The sequence below is a fragment of the Aulonocara sp. 'chitande type north' Nkhata Bay genome, linkage group LG17 (genome assembly GCF_057382095.1).
Source record: "Aulonocara sp. 'chitande type north' Nkhata Bay isolate Kocher_YH1m ecotype deep benthic linkage group LG17, A_spYH_male_GT1.1, whole genome shotgun sequence".
Lineage (NCBI taxonomy): Eukaryota > Metazoa > Chordata > Actinopteri > Cichliformes > Cichlidae > Aulonocara > Aulonocara sp. 'chitande type north' Nkhata Bay.
This window is the reverse complement of record NC_141360.1, coordinates 41413058-41429940: the sequence shown is the minus strand read 5'-3', so window position 1 is coordinate 41429940 and position 16883 is coordinate 41413058. Positions and strand designations below refer to the sequence as shown.

At 42.6% G+C, this 16883-nt stretch overlaps 1 protein-coding gene across 4 annotated transcripts in view; it reads right to left on the bottom strand.

The window, feature by feature from the left end:
• Positions 1-12281, bottom strand: part of fam163ab (family with sequence similarity 163 member Ab) — a 47557-nt gene extending 35276 nt beyond the window's left edge. For 2 of the 4 annotated variants that reach the window (XM_086269929.1, XM_086269925.1), the window contains exon 1: positions 12224-12272. The gene's annotated coding sequence lies outside the window, so the exon portion shown is untranslated. Of the gene's footprint in view, positions 1-3568; positions 3666-12223 lie in introns of all 4 variants that reach the window. The other 2 variants (XM_086269928.1, XM_086269930.1) reach the window with 2 other exon arrangements.
• Positions 12282-16883: the final 4602 nt, after the last annotated feature.

Here is a 16883-nt window from a genome sequence, read left to right as displayed (position 1 = left end):
AGTGTAAACACAAGTTATTGTTTTTCAGAACAGTAATCTGTTTCTTTGATCCACCACTATGACAAAAACTGAAATGTCTTTAATCAAGATATTAATCCATAAGAGCCCAGACACATTTTACAGGAAAACTCTGGGAGAGTCAAAGTTGAAACTTTAACAGGAACTTTCCTCCGTGTGTAAAGGAGCGTAGACACCTGTGTGGCCGTGGTTGTATGGATTAAAGATGCTCATTCAGTAAAACTAGAGTCGCCTCAAGGATACGGTTCAAAACCTTTAGTCACTGCTTTAAATGTTCTCTGGAAAGAAATGCATACCTGTTCAGACTTGGGAGAGCGGGGGACCTTACAAACGACCACAAAAACAAGGACATGGGTTCAGACCGCTCCTGTAAATGCACGCCACACCAGTCTGTGCAAAAACTGTGTATCTGAAATGTAAAAGAGAAAGAGAGCATCCAGAGCAAGCTAGAGCTGTTTGATTTAACTGACAGTATTGACTCTGGGGGAGGTGCAGACACAAGATTTGAGTTTCACATTGCTGGATCAGTCAGCAGTGACCTTCCCTCATTACATCCAGGACGTTACTCCGTATTACAGTATTATATTTTAGTCAGAGGAGGGGACTAGATGATAGAATAGGCAGAAGGGTCTGAGATCACAGAGGGCAGACAATGTAACACACATATACTGCTGTGGCAAAAAGGGGGGAAAGTTGTGTAAGTATAGACATGTGCTGGTTGACATGATTAACCCTAACCTGAAAATCTGGCTAGTAGTTTCTGAAGCATATATATCCTATTTTGGTGACTGATATAAATATGAGTTACAGCAGATGTGTTAAACAATGGCTTGTTGCAGTTAATCAAGCAGTCAGTCAGACAAGATATCCATCACAGCCAGAGCTTTATAACTCATGTCTGACCTGCGCCGTCTGATGGACTGATGGGTTATGGGGAGTGCACTGTAGAAACACAATGCAATGGATACTGGGCAGCAAAGCTGGGCACTGACGAGGTACCGGCATTTAAAATCAAAATAAAACCAAGTAAGAGCTAAAGTAGCTATCACCTGGCTAGGTGTTTGGGTGTGTGTGCAGCATCTCTATAGCAACCTGGCTCACAGTGTGCCGTGAGAGTGGAGACCATAGAAAAGCAAGCCAGGAAGCTCCCACTGCACACTTTTGGTGCTGATGTTAATGTCAGAGGAGGTTTGGAACACATCAGCATCTGGCATCTCCGCCGTGAAGCTTCATGTGCTCTGCTGCGTCAAGGGCGAAATAGTGTGGTTTCCAAACCCTTCCAGTGTGTAATAATACCACAGCTGATGGTTTAGTGTCCAGGAAAAACTGACTGTTACATTAAATTCAGTGTAAATGTTTGTAAAGGCACCTTGCATGGGGTGGAAGACAAAATGTGTGGACTAATAGTTTTGTCCATATCATCTAAAGTTTTCTATATGAAAAGACTTTTTAAGAAAAAGGTCACAAAGTTCCCCTTCCACCACTAAAATCTCTACAAAGGTGCATTTTAGCAGAGTCTTTGTGAAGGTTCTCAGTCATCCAGCTCATCGTAGCCCAAGGAGTTTGGAAAGAAAAGCGTCTGGACTTCTTTAAGTTGCTTGAAGACGTTTCACCTCTCATCTGAGAAGCTTCTTCAGTTCTAAGGTCAAATGGTGGAGAGTCCCAGATTTAAGCCCATGGGGGGGACACCCCCCCTCCCCCCCATGGGGGGAGTGACTTCAGAAAATCAGATGATAGGGTGGGGCTAGGTTTCACAGCGGGTTCACCTGAAACCTTGGTTGATTGTGACCTACACCCATTTTCACACCTTGGCTCATGTGATTAGGTAGAGGATCAACAGGGGGTTCATGACCCTCTTGGGGGGGGGAAACTCCCACAGGGCTTAAATCTGGGACTCTCCACCATTTGACCCTAGAACTGAAGAAGCTTCTCAGATGAGAGGTGAAACGTCTTCAAGCAACTTAAAGAAGTCCAGACGCTTTTGTTTCCAAACTGTTGAACAGTTAACTAATTGATTTGTTAGTAAATGAATTTAGTGCAAATTAAAGTTTAATTACTTTGGAATAATGTGTTGAATTAAATGCAGGCCCTGCATATCAAGATGAAAATATCATCCAACTGACTGAAGCACAGTAAATGCTTTGAGGCTGCTTTGAGGCTGGGACCGGAGAGCTTGCATGAAAAGTGAATTCCCAAATTAATTTATGTCAGAGTGGCTGATCACCAGCTAGACATCAAAGTAAATCTGCTAAAGAAGCCTTTCAAACACAGAGAAGCTGCTCTGGCGATGCGAATGCTTAATTCACATGTTCAAGAACTGGACAGGAGGCTTGAATTTGTCTATATTTGTAGACAAAAATCAAAATGACCAGAGTTTCCAGACTGTACTGTTTGTGTCATTTGATGAACTTAATAAATCCACAGTGCTGTGTGTATTTTCCTCACTGTGGTGCTGGGTTTTATCTAGCTGTTGATATTCAGTATTAATAACTTTCACAACAGTTACTGCATTTCAGTTTCCTCTGTCCGTGCATACATGAACAAAACGGATCAGAGGCAGATAGAAGGAACATGCAGGACAGAAACGGTGCGAGAAAAGAGACGAGACCAGGTTAGAAGTAGAAGTACAATATGGGCAGAAGACAGAGGAGGAGAAACGGAAAGAAGAGAGGAGGCGACAAGAAGAGGAGAGCCCTGTGGGCGATGATAGATCATGACTAAGCATTACACTGTTGGCTGTAAGTGAAGCCATTCATCAGGTGACCTGCAGCGATGCCTGCTCTTCATTCGGTGCCGATTTTCCAAAGTTAACATCAGTATCTATTTATACTAAAGTGCAGATGAAACAAATCACAGGAAATAAACAGCGTATACAGTACAAGATCAGTACCTAGCATTAATACAAGAAGTACAATCTTACTGAAGTACTTCACAGACCTGTTTGCTACACTTGTATCCATGAAATCCTTCACTTTTACTGCGGAAACTTCGATTCTTACCTAATCTGCTCGTTATCCCAAACATCCTAGCTGCTCTACAGTGAACAGACCATGACATAATAAGATAATAAGATTAGAACTGCTCAAATACAGTGAAAGCACTCTTGCTGCGTGCTTTGACTGACAGGTGACAGGTGTGGTTTGCCTCAAAGAAAACCATAGACTGTAAAGGTGGACATCACCCAGTGGTTGTAGATTCTGCGTTACATGTTTGTGTGGCACCATGTTGGTTTTTCACACCTCATGTGACTTATATGGCGTATTGGCTAGCACTTACCTAGCTTGCTTAGCCAGTTGCATTAATAAAATGTACAGGTGCAACTCAAGGACACAGGTATTGGCTAATTAGTTCTGAGAAATGGACTGATACGACACTAAAATCTCACTCATCAAAAGTGTGAACTGCAGCCTCAGTTTCCGGTTCTCAGTTGACAGGAGTGGCACCCACTGTGGTCTTTGTTGCTGTAGCTAATCTGCTTCAAGGTTGGACGTGTTGTGCATTCAGAGATGCTCTACTGCATGTAACATGTGGTGATTTGAGTTACTGTTACCTGCTTATGAGCTCAAAGCAGTCTCCTCTGACCTCAGTGAGGCATCTTCACCCAGAGAAACACCTCTCACTGGATAGTTTCTTTTTTGGACCACTTCCTGTAAAACCAAGAAATGCTCCTGTGGGAAAATCCCAGCAGATCAGCAGTTTCTGAAATTCTCAGACCAGCTGCTCTGGCACCAACAGTCATGCTATGTTCAACTAAACCACCTCTCTTCCCCTTATGACGCTCAGCTTTCAGCAGGTTTGATCGTGTCTAGGTTCTTGAATGCACCGAGTTGCTGTCATGTGATATTTGCATTACGAAAATGTGAATCTAACAAGGTGACAGATGAGTCTATATAGTTATGTGTCCTGACGGTATAAAGCAGAGGTACAGGTGCATTAAAACCTGGATGACCAGGAGGCAACATCTCTGACTGTGAGGAGGAACTCCGTTGTTTTGGAGTCAATGTGAAAACATTACAGATGGGTTTATGGTCTTGACTTCTTGTTTGAGGTCTTATCCAATATAACAAATGTGGTGCAGTTTAGGGTGAAACAGACATCCAGGGCAAAGGTGGACAAACTGGATATTTTCCCTGTTGTATAAACCCAGTCTTCATGGCCCAGCATGTTATGTTCATAGAACAGAGAACGTTGTCTTTGCTGTGTTTGTGTCACTGTGAAACTAAGAAAGCAGCATTAGCCCATCACATTTAATTGTTGTGCTCAAGTTGTCCAACAGTGTTGGTCAAGTTACTTGAAAAAAGTAATTAGTTACTGTTGTAAAGGCTCACCTTTCAGCACATTCACTTCACCAGATGCACCTTGTTTCTTTTCCTCACCTTTGATTGGGTGTGGTGCTTGGCCTTAATTGCACTCACCTGTCACACATTATATGTCACACAGTATATAAGGACTGCACTCACCTACCCCTCACTCTTTCTTCACTCCCACATGGGGCGGCAGCTGAGGTGAGTTTCTCTTTGAGTCTCCTGAGTTCATGTGTCATTTTGAGTTACTTAAATCATACTTTATGTCCTTTTTAGAGAGAGCAGTCCATGTGTGTCTTTCTTTCCTTCCTTCTTTGCCTTATTGATTTGGAGAATAAAAGGAAAACCCTGAGAATAATTAGTAGTGATGGGCAGATGAAGCCCCATGAAGCACTGAAGCTTTTCATCCAATTGGTTCACCCCAACGCGAAGCTTCATGAAGCTTCATTTGCTCTAGCAGGACACCTACTGGACGTAAAAATAATAGCTGGCATGAATTTGAAGAGTGTGGCATTTTGCACACAGCCTGTAAATGTCAACAACAAAAGGAGTGTGTAAAACACCTATAGTGTAGTGATGGCAGTATACTGTGTATATTTATGCTGGCAGTATGGAAAATGATTATTTGCGGCAAAGTTCGAACCGCTTCATGAACCAGTCACGTGGTACAGCCGGGCAGCGAGGCTTCGGACGTCATCATTTTCAGCTCCTCCCATAAATGAAGCAAGCCTCGATACGCGCTTCGCGGAAACGCCCCCTCCATTACTCGACACACGCTCCGAAGCCTCGATACAGAACGTCCCATCACTAATAATTAGATGACTGCTTATTCTTATTCTAACCGGATGAGCCCATGATGCTGATTGCTTAAGCCCTGAACCTTCCTTCCTTCAAAACATGGTCCTCCGAGCCGGAGTGGTATTAGCGTCATGGATTCAAAGCAGCCATTGACTGAAGGTTTGAGAAGATCCATTCGTGATAGTCGACCTCCTGCCTACCTGCAGCAGTATGACGTTCAGTATCCTGGAGCTAGAAGAGCTACATGTGAGACAGAGTCAAACAGAATGCCAACATAGTGACAAAGACACACATGGGCTGCAGGATCCTGTCGGAGAGTCAGAAAGACAACCAGAGACATCCCCTGCTCCTTTACCCACCAATCAAGATGAGGTGATGAGGGAACTCCTGATGACAATGAGGGAGATTAGGCAATTCATGATTCAGTTATCTCCTCACCATTCTCACAGTTCCTCCAGATCTTCAATTCACACTGTCTCTGATGAAAGCAAATCCTCTGTTTGCGGTTTACAAGCCATTCCCCAAACACATCAGCAACATGAGCAGTTCCCAGTGATTGATCCAGCAACATGTCAATCACACTCAGCCCCCCCAGGTTAGCCGTCACTCTGGTGCAGTTCTGGCTGCTAGCCCTTCTTTCCCTAATTCAACAATATTAGATGCTGCAGTTCCTTCAAGTGGTTTGCCTAGACCAGTTTTTCCTACACCAGATGAGACTCCTTTTAATTTCCTGGCCACGCCACTGCAAGGTCCCCACCAGATTTCATGTGTTCAACCTGCTGTTCCTCTAGATGAAGACCCCGCTCAACCTCTCGTTTGCATTCCAGAACCAAGGCAGCACCCTCCTGTAAAGCAGCAACCAGCTACATCTGATGGTTTGCATGAACAGAAACCTTTGATACCTGGTACTGCTAGCTCGGGTCACTCCTCTAGCACGAGAACACATGTGTATAAACTTGAGGGTCCTTCTTTCCCAGACCTTACCAGAGAAGATGAAATCCAGTATAGGCTGTTACGAATGGCCCTTACTAACCTGCTTGACCCTCATGACACAGAGCATTTCAAATATCATGTCCTTCTTGATCATCTGAAAGTAGACCAAGCTAAACGGTTAGCTATTTCCTTTTCCTATGCTCCTGACCCATACACTCAAGCCATCAAAGCTCTTGATGAGCGTTATGGGCAACCAAGACAGCTGGCATTGAAAGAGCTACGGAATATACTGGAGCTTCCTCCTATCAGAGCAGGTGATGGTCAGAGTCTTGATAATTTTGCTCTTCGTGTACAAGCTTTAGTTGGTTTGCTTAGCACTATGGGTGATCAAGGACGGACAGAACTAAATTGTGGCTCCCATGTCGATCGCCTACTTGAAAAGTTGCCCCCAGAGCATTCCAGTCGCTTCAAACGGCACATTTACAGGGAACAAGGAGATGTGACGTATGACTTACCTTTGTTCTCATCCTGGTTGCAAATTGAATGCAAGTGTCAACCAAGAAAGGACAGTCCTGTTTCATCCTTTAACCAGCCACGACCTGCCCATAAGTACACCTCTCCACTCACAACAATATTACATGGGACAAATGCATCCGATCCTGTACAGGCAGCACAACCGATCATAATGACTAAGGCAAGATGTGCATATTGCTGCTCACCTGAACATCACATTAGTAAGTGCCCTGAGTTCATTCAGAAGACAAAGGATGAGAAAATAAACTGGATAAAAGCAAACAAACAGTGTTGGCGTTGTGCTAGGACTCATCAGGCCGCAAAGTGTGACCTGAGGAAAGCATGTGCCACCTGTATGGGACTACATCTACAGATCCTATGTGATGTAAATAAGAGATCTAAAACTGAAACTAATCCTGTAGTGAGGACGCTACACTTTGATAGACCTAGTGATTGTCCCAGTGTCCTTTTAAAGGTTGTGAAAGTGCTCCTGCGTAATGGCAAAAGAACCCTGGAAACATATGCAGTACTTGACGATGGCTCCCAACGTACCATGCTTCTGACATCTGCAGCTAAGCATCTCCACCTAACTGGGGAAGCAGAGAGATTATCACTTAGAACAGTCCGTCAAGAAGTTGAAACTATTCAAGGTTCTTCCGAAAGTTTCAAAATCTCACCCATCGCACATCCAGAGAAAACTTACACAATTAATAATGCCTTCGCTACAAGTCACTTAGCACTTTCAGACCACACCTACCCCGTATCCTCTCTTCAACGGAGATACAAGCATCTTCAAGGTATCCCATTAACCTTTACAACAGTTACTAATTACTGATTATGTCACCAAAAAGTAATCCCATTACTTTACTGATTACTTATTTTCAAAAGCAATTACTTACTTAATTTTCAAAAACATGACACACAACCTGAATACATAATGAAGCACAGACCTTTCAGCCCAGTTCTATTTCTTTGCATAATCCATCAAATGAAAAAGTTTCTTTTTAAAACGTATTTTATTCATTTTAATTTTTAACTTCATGCATCAAGCAAAATGAAATTATATGCAACAGTCTTTCAATATCTCCTGCATATTCCAGCATATACAATAAAATCATGTTTTGTGTTTACACTCTTTCAAATAGATGCAAGTAAAACACAGCAAAAATAACTCAAATCAAAGACTCGGCAGCTCTTAAATCTATTGTCAGCTGTTTAGCAGGAGTGGGGCGGGTGGAGGTTTGCCCACAGCGACATGTCAGTGGGGGGATCCGGGGTTTCTCTGTGAATGTCACGTTCCCGTGGCAGCGTGCTCGCTGCTCGCTCAGATTTCAAGTTAAATTTTTGGCTGTAGAAAGAAGTTTTCTTCCCACGCAGAGTGCACAGTGGACGCTAATGTTTTTGTCACTTTGACAGAATCAAGCTCAAAGTAATGTGATTACTTCCACACTAAACGCTGCATGCTCGTACTCTCTCTGCACTCCATATTATCCATTGTTGATCTGCACACGTCTGTCGCTGCCACGAACGTCGCACGCTCGCACGTCACTTTCATGAGACGCTCACACAAACAACATCATGGTTTAGTAACGCAGCGTGCTTATGGGAAAGTAACCGTAATCTAATTACTTTTTGCAATAGTAATCCCTTACATTACTAGTTGCTTGAAAAAGTAATCGGATTACAGTAAGATGTTACTTGTAATGCGTTACTGCGCATCTCTGATGTCCAAGCCACTGTTATTTTACCGCATGTGCAAACCCTGCGTGCCGTAGGTGAAGCTATAATAAATGAATAAAGCTTCAGATGATGAGGATGATCCGCCCCCTCACATCCAGCTTCATCCTTCGAGCTATTCCCGCTGCTCCGTTCTCTCTGTCACTTCCACTTTCCCACGCTGTCAGATCCCCCTCATTCAATTTCATCATGTCTGCTGTGGTTTAACGAGCCCCCGTTCTTTAAAAATTCATTGCCTTTGTGTCTTTCTGCCTTTCAGACCTTCTTCCCTAAAGCCGCCTGCAGCACACATTCACCTCCGCCTCACCGTCCGCGGCCAGGTCTTTCCCTGCGAGTCTCAAACAGCTGCTAACTCCGCTCCAAAACCACCGTCGTTTACACGCCAGGGTCCTGTCCTCATTCCTGTCATCAGTGGGGACTCTGCTCTAATGTTTGATCAGAGTGTAATCACCAGAGTATTTCATTGCTTAGCCTTAAATCTGCAAATATTATTCTTTCCTTCTCTGATTCGAGATTCTTAATGTCCGTCTGGAAAAAGCTAAATACTATAGCTTAATGCAACAAACGCCTATTGCAGCTGTTTAAGACAGAATACGGGTGAACTGGAGCCTGTTCATCCCAGATATGTTGTACAGCTGAGGGGCTTTTGTTGTACAAATCCAGTCTAAAGCACCAAAGGGACTTTCGGTGGAATGAGCAGAGAGGGGTTTAGCTATAGAGATTTACAGTTCTTACTGAAGGACAAACTTACTCCTCACAGAAGAATATAGCATTTTCTACCTTGTGGGCATATTGCCACACCATCTTTTATGAAATGTCAGTTTTTCTGTTTGTTTTTTCCAAGTTAGTGAGTAACCGTTGCTTCAGGTGGATTTAAAAAAAAGAAAAGAAAAAAAAAAAGGTAAATCATAAAAAACAGAAGAGGAAATGAGGAAAATACGACCTGGAAAACAAGACAAGCAGCAGACAGTGAAAGATGTCTATGAGGGCAAACAATACGCGGTGATGGTGCATATTGTGTCTGTTGTCACTGAGCGTGGCAGCTTGATGCATCGCACTGCTGGGCCAAATACAATTCTGCGAGTGCGACCAGTCTGCCATATCTGCATATCAATTATTTGTGGCTGCCATAAATACAGTTTAATGGAACTGTCAGTGTGTGCCATTGCATATTAACTGAGCCTGGAGCTCAGCTGCAGCTGGTTGCTGCTGGCAAACAATCCTGGACACATCTGCATCCAGGTGGAGAACAGCAGGAAGTGCGGCACCTCATTTAAGGGAGCTGTACTGACTTGAATATAGATAATGGGGAGGGGCTGAAAAGATTGGTTTTCTTAATAATTATCAGAATTTTATTATGAACAACTTCACATGCATATGAACTTGAGTGACAGCCCATTCTTAACCTCCTAGGACCTGCCGTCCACGTGTGGACGTCACATTTTGGGTTATTTAGACCAAAATACTAAATCTTGCTCTACAATGGCCTGATATCCACTTACCAGGACATTATATTGCAACTGTTCTATCAAAATTTTAAAAGAATATCCTCATATGTGGCTCTCATTTTCCTTACGAACAAAAATTATGTAAAAAAAAAAAATCTGGTACTTCTTTGTTTTTACGTTCATCAGGTCCCAATCAGCCCAAATATCAAAGAGAAATTAAAAATGCTGCTGTGGAAGAGTTCGGGTCTCAGGAGGTTAATCCATAGGGTTTAACTCTTTACAGCCGTAACAGCTTCAACAGTTGTGTGAAGGGTTTCCACAAAGTTTAGGAGTGCTCTTCCTATTTCCCCCTGGATGTCTTTAAGGTTTCCACGTCTTTGACATAGGAGAGGTCAGGGCTGATCGTTTAAGAAAAGGTGTATGGTTGTGTGCTTCTGTAAATAAAAGTATTGTATAAAACAAAAGTTAAACTGTGAGGAAACTGATTTTAAAGCCATAACTATACTGCCATACAGAGTACTAAATATTCAACACATCCATATTCCAGCGTACACCACATTAGCAGATTTGACCATAACATGAAGATATGGAGAGGAGCTTTTGAAGCTAGTAAGAAAAGACGTGCTGAGAAAGAGCAAAACAGCTGTGATGTTCGCTTTGAGAGTGTGGACAAGTACAGCGAAGGAGAAAGTGCTGCACGGTGTCCTAATGCATGTAGAAAAAAACATATGATCAAGTGTCAAGAGAGCAACTGTGGAGCTGCAGAAGAGTCTGAGGAGGAGGTGCAGGGCATGCATGAGGACAATGAGACAGGTGTGTGGTCTGCTGCCACAATCTGCAGTGAGAGTAGGTGGCAGGTTGGAGGAGAGGCTGAAGAGGTGGAGGTATCACAGCCAGAGAAAGGGAGTTTCTACTATTAGAACTTCCCTGGTTTTACTAATGTTATTAGTTTTTAAAGATGATTTTCTGTGTTTAATCAATCGGCATACTTAAACCTGGACCAATCACAGTACACCTACTTGCCTCACAGCTTCTCTTATGTTAAAAAAGTTCCAAATGCAGTTGTAGCTCAAAAAAAAAAAAGTCCCTAAAAATGGAGCACTGCTTTATAATGTTACCTGATTCCTGCACCAGAATTATGAAAGAGCACCCATGTTCCAAAAACACCTATATAAAGCTTATAGCTGCTGCTATGTATCTGAGGGATTAGCAGGAGATTGATGGTTCTCCCCTGTATTCCTCCAGCGGTCCTAAAATTAATACGAGTGATAAGAATTTTGGCACAGGAATTAAAATAGAGGCGCTCCTCTTCTGGAAAACATCCTTCAGCGTATGAGTGTGACTCAGTACACCCTCATTTACACACTGAATGCACTGTACATGCACACAGGAGCTGCTCACACACTAATCTACACGCTTGCATACATTAAAATGCAGCACCGCTCACCATATAACAGAGTAAGAGACCTGAGAACATAGGAAATACTAGTCAGGTGGTCGGCTGAGATAAGCTTGTGGTCTTTTTGATTTGGCAGTAAATCAACTGACTGCAGGTGGCAATAATGCACAGAGGTCAGCACCGAGGCCTCACAGTCAACTTGGGGTTTTTTGCAGTCACTGAGTTGACCGCAAACCCGTCTGTATACCAACATGTTCTAGAGTCAAATGTGTGAAAGCTAAGCGTGGCCCAAACTGGGTCGCGCAACAGAAAGAAAAGAATCAACAGTCCATTCAAAGAGCAGACCTCAACCTGAGTTAAATGATGCGACGGACGCTTAAAAAAAAAAAAAAAAAAAAAAGCTGTGCTCATGCAGTTGTTGCAGGTCTGAGAGTCTATGGCAGGGGTGGGAACTCCAGGCCTCGAGGGCCGGTGTCCTGCAGGTTTTAGATCTCACCCTGGGTCTACACACCTGAATCACATGATTAGTTCATTACCAGGCCTCTGGAGAACTTCAAGACATGTTGAGGAGGTCAATTAGCCATTTAAATAAGCTGTGTTGGATCAAGGACACATCTAAAACCTGCAGGACACCGGCCCTCGAGGCCTTGGATTGCCTACCCCTGGTCTATGGTGAATGTGATGTTAAACGCCCATGTAGAAAGGACGGCACTGTGACAACGGACTTGCTCCTACTCTGGGTTCCCTCTTTATTCTGGTACGAAGACAACAGCACCTAGTCATCATCGACAGTGTGTTCTTAGTTAACAAAAGACTAATATACATTCCTACAATACAACGCTGTCAAAGTCTTTCTTTAAAAGTTCTAGCTGAAACCAAATGTGCGATCATATAGTAGCAGTATTTTTATTTTTTCCATCCTTGTGCTAACCGAGGTGAGAGCTGTTATTTCTACTTTTTTCTTAAACAACAACAATAAAATAAAAAACACATAAATTTCTCATCTAAAACAAACACCATTGTTTATCGTTTTTGTACAACAACATCAAGTAAAAATGCGTAACAGCACCTACCTGTACAAAGATAACAGCACGCAGTCATCATCCTGTTACAAAACTGCAACGTTCGGGTCTGTTAACAAGCAACAGTTACAGTCTCATAGTGTTCGAGCTGGGTGGAGCCAGACAGCGCCCTCTAGCTATCTAGCTTAGCATGCTAACCAAAAATACTACTGGTGAATAAAGTTAGTATTAATGCACCAAAATGCCTGTAACTTTCAGTGTACATGCTAGTACTGCTTACAATAAAAATACATGTTAACAGTTACCTCTGTGAGAGTGTTTTTACTAATGAGCATGCATTATTTTCCTTTGCTGAGACAGCTACTGCGCAGCTATTTGGAACCTTAATGCAGTTGCAGTATTTGTCCACAAGGTGACTCCAACTATTCACAAAGCACATTAATTTTGAGGAACTTCATTGTTAAGCTTTTTGAACTCTGTTACACTCACAAATATGAATAAACTGAACCAACATTGTCAAGAAGAATATGGCAAAATTCCTCCACAACTGATAAACACTGGTAGAGTCACACAGGAAACGAGCACACCTTGTTTTTTGTTGAAGCAAGGAAAGCATAACATGCAGGAAACAGTCATGGATGGGCCCCCGCTGGTCTGTTTTCTGCTTCGGCCTTCCAACTCTCCCTGAGTCTAGGTTGCAGACCTGTTGCACATCAATCTCATCCTCAACCAGCTCCAACAACCAGTCTCTGCCAGACCGTTTGTTTCATTAGAGTGGTAATCAGGCTCCTTCAAGACTCCCCAGCATTTTGGCAAGATTAGCCTAACATATCTGTGTGGCTGAAGAGTGGCTTACTCTTCCTGTTCCCTTTAAGCAGGTCCAGAGGTCACTGCATCTGCTCCTCTGAATTGCCAACCTCCTTTGACTCCATTTACAGATGAAAACAAGTGAGACAAACAAGTAAGCCTCGTCACCTTGACTCACCTATCTCTCCTCTCTCAGTAACCCCTGCTGTCATCTCGCCTACATGCTCATTGTTATTCAGTAAATCAGTCAAACTTTGAATTTTGTCTGCCTTGGGTCTTGCTTCAGAGCATCGGCGTAACTTTGTGCTGAACATTGGGTGGGGTCACCTGTCTCTGTCCAAATAAATAAATAAATCTGGCTAAATTCCCAGATGATGAAACGTGCACCTACTTTGCTGGTAATACCTGAAATGAGTAAAGAAAATCAACAGCCTATTTATGCAAGATAATTCATAATTTTATTTGGGGGGGGGGGGGTCATAACCCCACAAACTCCCTGCAAATTACGCCCCTGCTTCAGTCTGCTTTGCTTAATTTTTTCCAGTAAATAATGACATGTATTGTTGTTCATCTGATGCCTGGTATGGATTAGATCATTTTTATTATGACCTGTTAAATAAAACAAAACTGACACAGAATACAGTCTTTTCTTTTATAAAAACCATGATTGTAAATCTCACATAATAGAAAAATAAAGGAGAAAATCAGTTTTTCTTTCCATGGAGAGGCTCAGTCTATGAAACTGGTCAAACTCTGGATGTAAAATGTGGAGACAGACAACTAAATTATCAACAACTTTGCCTTTGCTTGGTCTAATTACTGAACCGAAAGCCTGTGAAACAACAGTTTTCTTTAGCCGGTCTGGTTTGGGGTTTTGCCTGTAAAGCGAAGCCATCAGATCTTCATGTTCATTCAGCACAGCGATGCTGTGCTGCTGTCGGCTGCTAATTCAGCTGCAACCACATTACTCTCCTTCCTAATAAGGTTTACTGAGGGTCTGTCTTCCCAAGCTGCACCCTCCTCCACCCTCACAAACATCATAATGGAGCCTGACACACGCATGTGCCTTTGCTTTTTGCAGTGTGCTCTTGTTAATGAGTGTTGTGCGTGCGATTATGTGCGTACAGAAAGATTTCAGAGTGAAGGCAAATGTTTGTCTGTTTGAAATGTGTCATCAAATGCTGAGCTTCATGCAGAAAGCTGAGTCGTGTTGGCAACATTAAACTGGAGCTAATGTCTACAAAACCTGTATCATGTTTAACGGAGGTTCTAAGTTCCACATCTGTGTTATTAAAGCAGAAAATACTTGTGTGTGTGTTTATAAATTATGTAGGTTAATAATTTCTCCTGATTTTGTTTGACTGAGATGAGCCACTCTCATTAGGAGCCTCTTACAAGGATAATTTGGTAAGCCAGTAAAGGTCAGGAAGCCCAGCAGGATGCAGACAGTGATCAAGAACTCTACGCTCTGCTTTGACCTTCATACGTCTGGCCACATTTTGGCAGGCAAGCTCTAGCTTCTCCCCTCGGTTTCAGAAGGATACATGTGGTTCATTATTAGCTCCTTTCCTGCTCTTGCTGAAAATCAAGTTCTGTGCTGTTAGCCAAGATGCAGTTAATTTTATTGACACAACTATTGTCTTTGATCAGTGCAATGCCCTCACTTATAAGGATCATTAATGTTAGAGATGATTTATCATCATTGCCCCTGTGCTAATCTTTTAGTCCTCGGTCATTTCTATGCATTGCTAAACAGGTTTTGGGTGCTCTGCATTCAGAGTCATATACAAAGCTGCACACGGGCACAGCCCAGATAAAATGTTTAGGACCACTTGCCTTTAAAAGGCCAAATCTGTGCAAAAATGTGGATTCATTGTCATTTTCTATTCATTCTTTTAAATCACGGCTAAAAACATATCTTTTTAAACTTGCCTTTTCTACCAGTTAAATGCTGGCTTGCTTGCAGTGACCTATTGTATTGTATTGTATTGTATTAAATTCTCTGCTATCTTTCCATTATTGGTGTCTTTTATCATGGTGGTACAGTCTTACCTTGCTATAACCTATGTGCTGCAGTTTACTCTTATTGGTGGCTTTTATCTGTGAACATAATCCGTTACTTTTATGTATTTGATGTTAATGTGTGAACTGTTTTATTTTTTATTGTTTTATGTAAAGCACTTTGGTATGCCCAAGGCTTTTAAATGTGCTCTATAAATAAAGATTGTTGTTGTTGTTGTTGTTTTCTGTCAGGCAGTCACACTGTCATGATGCTCTGTTGGCAAAGGAAAACAAACCTTCCCTTGTTGAACTGCATAAGCAGGATCTCTCACAGCGCGCCATCGCTGCTGAGGTGGGACGCAGTAAGACGGTCATTTGATATTTCCTAAATGATCCTGAGGGTTATGGAACAAAAACTCAAGTGGAAGACCCAAAAAAATGTCACCAGCACTGAGTCAGAGGATCCAACTGGCTGTCAGTCGAGACACTGGACGATGCTTGACCCAAATTAAGGCCGTTACTGGTGCCGACTGCAGCCCCATAACCATCAGATGCCATCTGAGGCTGAAAGGCTTCAAGAACAAAAAAACGTCTCGTCTCCTTGAACGCCACAGAACTGACCGTTTGGACTTTGCTACAGAGCACCAAACATGGGACACTGAAAGGTGGAAGAAAGTTTCATTCTCTGAGGAGAACAAAAGTAACCTCGATGGTCCTGATGGTTTCCAACGTTGCTGGCATGACAAGCAGATCCCACCTGAGGTGTTTTCTATGCGCCACAGTGGAAGGGGCTAAGGTCAAATGGTGCGACTCTGGGACTCTCCACCATTTGACCTTAAAACTGAAGAAGCTTCTCAGATGAGAGGCTAAACGTCTTCAAGCAACTTAAAGAAGTCCAGACGCTTTTCTTTCCAAGCTCCTTAGGCTACAGTACACAATGCCCGCAGGACAAGAGACTTCTTATAACCTCACTATTTTGGATGATCCTGCATGTTCCCCTGATCTAAATCCAAGTGAGAACCTTTGGGGATGGATGGCAAGGGAAGTTTACAGAAATGGACAACAGTTCCAGGAAGTAGATGTCCTTCATGCGGTCGTCTTCACCACTTGGAGAAATGTTCCCTCTCACCTCATGGAAACGCTGGCATCAAGCATCAATGTTTTCAATGTTTGAAGTGATCAACAATAACGGTGGAGCGACTCACCACTGAGTTCATGTTTAGAACTTCTGTTTTGGGGGGTTTACAGGGTTTTTTTTGGAGTGGTCCTAAACTTTTGATCAGCTGTAAAACAGCCTGTTTCAGTTTAAGTGTCCCACCTCAGCAGCGATGGCGCGCTGTGAGAGACCCTGCTTATGCAGTTCAACAACCCAACCACGTTCAACAAGGGAAGGTTTGTTTTCCTTTGCCAACAGAGCATCATGACAGTGAAATGACAGAAAATGACAATGAATCCACATTTTTGCACAGATTTGGCCTTTTAAAGGCAAGTGGTCCTAAACATTTGATCAGCTGTAAAACAGCCTGTTTCAGCTTGTTTTCAATAAATTGCTCAAAAAAATGTTTGTCTCACTCCCATTTCTTCTTGTTGCATGTTGAAGCTCTACGTTGAACCTTGTTAAGATCCAACCATGCAAAATAGGATTTTGGGGCCATTTTTTAAGTGGTCTTAACCTTTTGATTGGGACTGTACCTGTTTGCATCTGTCTATATGACTCTTGAATGCAGCAGCACCCAAAACCTGTGTTTTGCAATGGGTAAGTGATCCTCATAAGTGAGGGCATTGCACTGAACTTGACTGTATTAAAAAAAAAAAAAACAACAACAACAACAACAACAACAACAACAACAGAAACCTGAGTCAGTAAGCAAGGTGAGTGCAGCTTAAGTGTTGTGATGAAGGT